Source organism: Canis lupus, chromosome 3 (assembly GCF_048164855.1).
Source record: "Canis lupus baileyi chromosome 3, mCanLup2.hap1, whole genome shotgun sequence".
In the NCBI taxonomy this organism is placed as follows: Eukaryota; Metazoa; Chordata; class Mammalia; order Carnivora; family Canidae; genus Canis; species Canis lupus.
Window position 1 is genome coordinate 59575558 of NC_132840.1, and position 6000 is coordinate 59581557.

A 6000-nucleotide genomic window follows, 5' to 3' on the forward strand; every position below is an offset into this window, starting at 1 on the left:
CATGTGGTGAAAGTCATAGGACTAAATACCAAAACGACGTCAGCTTTCTATATGGCAATTTAAAAAATAAAACCAATTAAAAGATTTTTTAAAAGTACAGATGCAAATACATTAGAGTTTATAACTATGCTCTCAAATCTAAATTTTTACTGAAATTATAAAATGGACATTTCCAAAGTGGGAATTTTACCTTCTTGAGTAGAAACATATCAGTATGAAAGTAACAAGAGGATTGAGGTAAATGGTTGTGGGAGAATTAAGGCAGGATTCACCGAATATGTCATTTTTTTGACATGCTGGCTCAGGGTATAGCTGCAGGGTTTGGGCAGGTGGATGCAGGCTTCTCCCTCTGTGTTTCCAGGAGGGAGGGAGAGATGAGACACAGTTACAGCCAAACATATCTGAGAGGACTGTACTTCCTCTAGTGCTGGATGCACACCATTTGTCAGAACCATTCCCAGGAGAGCAAGCAAGCAACAGAATGCCTGAGTATGTGTCCCAACCCGAGGTGGGAGAGCAGCGAGGTCTAGCAGAGCTCTGAGGAGACCCAGGCCTGTGTGCACCTCCTGGAGGAGGAGACCCAAGTCTGCATGCACGTGCTTGAGCACAAGTCCTCCCCATGGCATATCCAGGGGCAGCAGGGTCAGGGCTCCATGGACGTGAAGCTCTGGAGGCCCCTGGGCTGAGCATCCTGTGTGGAGTGGTTTTACTCACCTGCACCAGGACTTCGGGATACATCTCATCAAAATGAAAACATAACCCCTTTTACTGCCACGGTAGGGAAAGATCCATTATGTACTGAACACTCGAAAGAAAACAAAAAGCCTATGTGCCAGGAAAAATGACTTTATCTGACAATAAAGATCCTCACCCTGTAATAATGGCTAATGTTTTTGAAAGCTTCTGTAAGATGTTGTCCATGCTGTGTATGTGCAGGATCTCCTCAACTGCCAGCGACCAAGAGGCCAAGCACCGTGTGGGGACCATGCTACAGACAGAGGCCCAAGGTCACAGAGACAGGACAGGGCAAGGTGAGACCAAAGTCGGCCTGACCTGTGCAGGTGTGCAGCTGGCTCTCAGCACAGCAGAAGCCTCCGGGTGACGTAGAGTGCGGGCCTATCCACAGGATCAAACACTTTACAAACAAATATAAGTTGTTTGGATGGAGAATTGTTTAATTAGCTGCATGAGTACTCAGGGTGGGTTGACACTGGAGTCTGATTCCTGCAGTTGTTGTAGGTCACACTTGGAATATTCCAGGCACCTGTGTCGTCTTTCACCCTAAAGGCACCAGGTGGTTACCTGCTAACCAGATGGCAAATAAAACTCCTTTACCTCTTTGGTGCAGGTGAGAAAGGAAGAGCAGGAATGATCCAGTCTTGGGTTCCTATCATCCCCCAGGGGCTCACCGGGGAAATATAAGGGAGATCTGCATTATCCTCCGAGATCCCCTCTCCTTATCTGGCAGAGCGTCTCTGTCCCTAGGCATTGGCCAGCCAAGCAGTCTGTGTGCAGTTTGCTTTGCAGGCTTGGAGGTGCTGCATCCCAGCACCTCGAGCCCTGTTACCTGCTCGTGTGCTAAGGATGTATTAGAAGCATTGGCCTGGGCAGGCACCTGCAGGGCTGTGGGGACTACGCCCTCAGCGGTGCTGGGACTGACTTGGCTGCAGAGGAGCACAGTGGGGAAACAGCACAGCTGTTTTCTCAGCTCTGCGGGGAAAATCAGAGCACAGGCTCACCAGGCAGGGAGAAGTGCGCGAAGCACGGTCAGGGACCTCAGGGATCTCAGCAGGCCTGAGGAGGCAAAAACCCAGGCCAGAGCTCTCCAGGGGCCGCCTGCACCCAGTCAGCCGCTGGAAGTCCCTGCCTGCCATAATCAGCTGTGAAACTGGGTCAGTTAGTATTAGACTGGTTTGTCCCCGATTTTTTTTTTTTTAAATAATGTGATATACTGCCCTCCAGTGGCTACAGAAACAATGGACTTTATATCACAAGCGACACCAGCAACTTTTACTCTTTAAAAAGGCGGGTTTAGACACATGAAAAGATGCTCCACATCACTCATCATCAGGGAAACACAAATCAAAACCACAATGAGATCCCACCTCACACCTGTCAGAATGGCTAAAATTAACAAGACAGGAAACCACAAATGTCGGAGAGGATGTGGAGAAAAGGGAACCCTCTTGCATTGTTGGTGGGAATGTGAACTGGTGCAGCCACTCTGGAAAACTGTGTGGAGGTTCCTCAGAAAGTTAAAAATAGACCTGCCCTACGACCCAGCAATTGCACTGCTGGGGATTTACCCCAAAGGACACAAGCATAGTGATTCGAAGAGACAACTGTACCGCCTGTGTTTATAGCAGCAATGTCCACAGTAGCCAAACGGTGGATTCAGCCCAGATGTCCATGAACAGATGAATGGATAAAGAAGATGTGGTGTGTATACAATGGAATATTACTCAGCCATCAGAAGGGATGAAATCTTACCATTTTCAATGACCTGAATGGCTCTAAAGAGTATTGTGCTAAGTGAAATAAGTCAGAGAAAGACAAACACCATATGGTCTCACTCATATGTGGAATTTAAGGAAAAAACAAAGAAAAAAAGACAAAAAAACAGACTCTGAACTACAGAGAACGCTCTGCTGGTCACCAGAGGAGGGAGGAGGTGTGGGGAACAGGTGATGGGGATGAAGGAGCGCACCTGTCCTGACGAGCACCCGGTGAGGTAGGGAAGTGCTGAGTCACTGTATGTATACCTGAAACTAATATTACAGTGTATGTTAACTCCCTGGAATTAAAGTTAAAAACTTTTTAAAAAGCCAATGCTGGTTGTTTTCATGTCTTATGAAATACTGTACATAACACCTCGGTGAACATGGGGTGCAAGTGTCTTCCAGAGAGCAGTTTCATTTACTTCAGATTAAATTCCCAGAAGTGGAATTGCTGGATCACCATGGTAGTTCTGTTTTTAATTTTGGGGGGGAATTTGAAAGTTGCTTGGGTGTTAACTTATTGTGGTAATCATTTTGCAGTACAGATGTATATCACATCATTATGTCATACACCTAAAACCAACACAGTGTTATATTCTAATTATATCTCAATTTTTTTAAATGCTGATTATAGCCAATAAGATATATTCACTCGCTAATAGCTTGCCACCCAGTCTGAAAATCAGTGGTCTCTGACAACATGTTTCATTTTAATATATCATTATAGAGTATGGTTCATGACATATGGTTCATTCATTCTGAAAGTAGAAATGTTCTAACTTTGTCTCAAATAGTAAGTTTAGGTAAGTGTAAAATACAAATATAATTCCTCATACGCTAATACTAATAATTAAACCAAGTAAATATATTTTCTAATTTATATGCATTTCACATGTATTATCCACACAGTCTCTCCTGCAAACCTCTCTACTTTTATTCTTCTGAGTTATAGAGTGAATTTCATCATTTAAGGATAGCAAGATGTACATTGTAATAAAGCTTATGGTTGTAATAGGAAATTTTAATAAAACACTCTACATGACAATAGGGAAATTGTTAAATTGCATATATTCACATGATGACCATTATGCAATCATTAAAATCATGTTTTTAAAGAATACTTAATGAACCAGTGAAATAGCAATGATGAAGTGGAAAGAGAAGGTATGGAGTCCACAATCAGTGCCTGAACTATGGGAGCAAACACAGAGAAAGCCAGGAAATTCATGCAACAAGGCACCGGCCGAAACGGTAGCAGGACTTTGGGGGATCTTTACTTTATCTTAACAAGTTTTTATATATTTTTCACAGCATATATTTTGTGCATTTATTACCTTTTTTTAATCAGATAAGGTCCAAAATATTAAAAGCATATGAGATTGTCCCCTTTGGTAAAAGTACACAACAGAGGAGCACACCCCCCACCAAGACTCCACAGGTTTGCCATGAGGCCAGGACCTAGCACCCTGCAGAGCAGAAGCTCTGCCAGCCACAGAGGCAGCTTCCTGAAAGGGACTCCTGTACCTTCAGAATCGGAAGATGAGTGACTGCGCTTCCACTTGCTTCCTTCAACCATAATTCCTACTAAACTCTATCAGGGCATGTGCTGCAGGAAGGCAGACCAGATAAGCAAAACTACAACACTAGAGGGTGGCTTTGTAGGTCCTAACTTTGGATTATGACCAAAAAAATATAAAACATCTAAAATAGTTTTAAGTCTCCATTTGTCATATTTTATGCTCATTTTATTGCTTATAAAAGGTCATCATAATGTCATTTTTCCTAGAGATTATCAAAATGTTCAGATAAGTCTACGTAGTAAACTTTCAATGAGTTTGCGGCTAGTACAGCTGACACACAATGCCACCGTAGCTCCTGGTGGAAACACGGTGCCTGGACAGGTGTGTGTGCCATGTTGTGCCAGGCACTGTGCAGCTGCCACCATCCCCATGCAACCCTGTCACACCACTGCCAGTAATTTCTGGGAAATTCTAACGCACGAAAGAAACTTACATGTCGTCTGGTCCAGACTTCTCCTACCAGGGATGAAATCCAAGAGTTTCTTCAATGACCTTGTGAAAGCACTGACATCTGTGATTCCAGTGTTCATGAGAAACCAGTATTTTGCCTTTTTGGTTTCTAAATTCCAGCAAAGAAAAGCAAAAAATAATTATCTACTGAAAATTGAGAGCTTTACAAGTTACTACATTTATCAGAAATCTACTAAAAGCTGTGTGACTTATTTGTATACACATTCAAGCAAGACGACTATATTGAATACCTCCTAAATCAGCTCTCTGCATGGGACTTCAGATTCCAGGAGATCAGTACAGTCTGGCTGTCAATAAATGTAGAGGCTTTGGGTTTTGTTTTGTTTTTTAAAGATTTTATTTATTTGACAGAGAGTGAGAGCACCAGCATGCAGAGGGGCAGAGGGAGAAGCAGACTCCCTGCTGAGCGGGGAGCCCAATGTAGGACTCAATCCCAGAATCCTGAGATCATGACCTCAGCTGAAGGCAGACACTCCACCAACGGAGCCACCCAGGCACCCCCCAAATGTCTTTTTTTTTTTTTTTAAGAAAAGATACTGATGTGCCTCGGCAGTTCCGTCAGTGGAGCATCTGACTCTTGATCTTGGCTCAGGTCTTGATCTCAAGGTTGTGAGTTCAAGTCCCACATTCAGCTCCACAAACGAACAAGAAAAAAATTTTACACCAATGACAAAAATTTTAAGTACCAATGATAAGTCTTTTAAAAGATTGCAAGCTTTCTCTGGAAAAAAAATATACAACATATTGAAAAATCTCTAAAAAGACTTAAATAAATGGGATATACCACATCATTGGACTTGAAGACTCAGTGTCACAAAAATGTCACTTCTTCTCACTGACCTCAAATATTCAGTGCAGTTCTAGCCACATGTTAAAGAGCTGTCAGTGGAATTTGATAAGCTGATCCAAAAATCTACAGGAGGGAGGAAAGAAACAAGAGCACAGACATACCAATGTAAAAACAGGACTTCATACAAAGTTCTTACAATGAAAGTAGTGTACTGGTGGCAGAGGGACACATACTAAAACCAGTGGGACAGAGAACCCAACAATAACCCCGAGCAAAGAAAGAAACCTGATTTAGGACAAAGTGCTCCGGATCAGTGGGGCAGGAGTAGAAGTGGCCACCAGGGTGCGCCCTGCCCCGAGGTGCCCCCACCCGCACCCTGTAGTTGCCCACCTACCCCCCCCCCCGCCCCGCCCACGGTGTGTGAGGAGCAGACCATCGTTGCCCAGTGCGGAGGCTCCTCCCAGGGGCAGCCTGTCCACGGCCAGACCTCCCCAGACCTGTGGCCTCCTGCCCTCTCGCTCCTCGGAGCCAGGCCTACATCACACCAGCACGGCCTCCTAGCTCAGCCCTGCTCCAATGCACCGTGGCCCTCGCAGGTACTCCCCTTCCAGCTCCCGGTGGCTCTCACATCCCCCAAGCCCATCACGGGATCTGCCTCACA

General features: G+C 44.5%; 1 protein-coding gene across 1 annotated transcript in view; it reads right to left on the reverse strand.

The window, feature by feature from the left end:
* The window catches only part of ANGPTL5 (angiopoietin like 5), a 132034-nt gene extending 126576 nt beyond the window's left edge, over positions 1–5458 (reverse strand). The window contains exons 1-2 of the mRNA XM_072821729.1: positions 5390–5458; positions 4512–4637 (exon numbers count right to left, since the gene is read on the reverse strand). The gene's annotated coding sequence lies outside the window, so the exon portion shown is untranslated. The remainder of the gene's footprint in view (positions 1–4511; positions 4638–5389) is intronic.
* Positions 5459–6000: the final 542 nt, after the last annotated feature.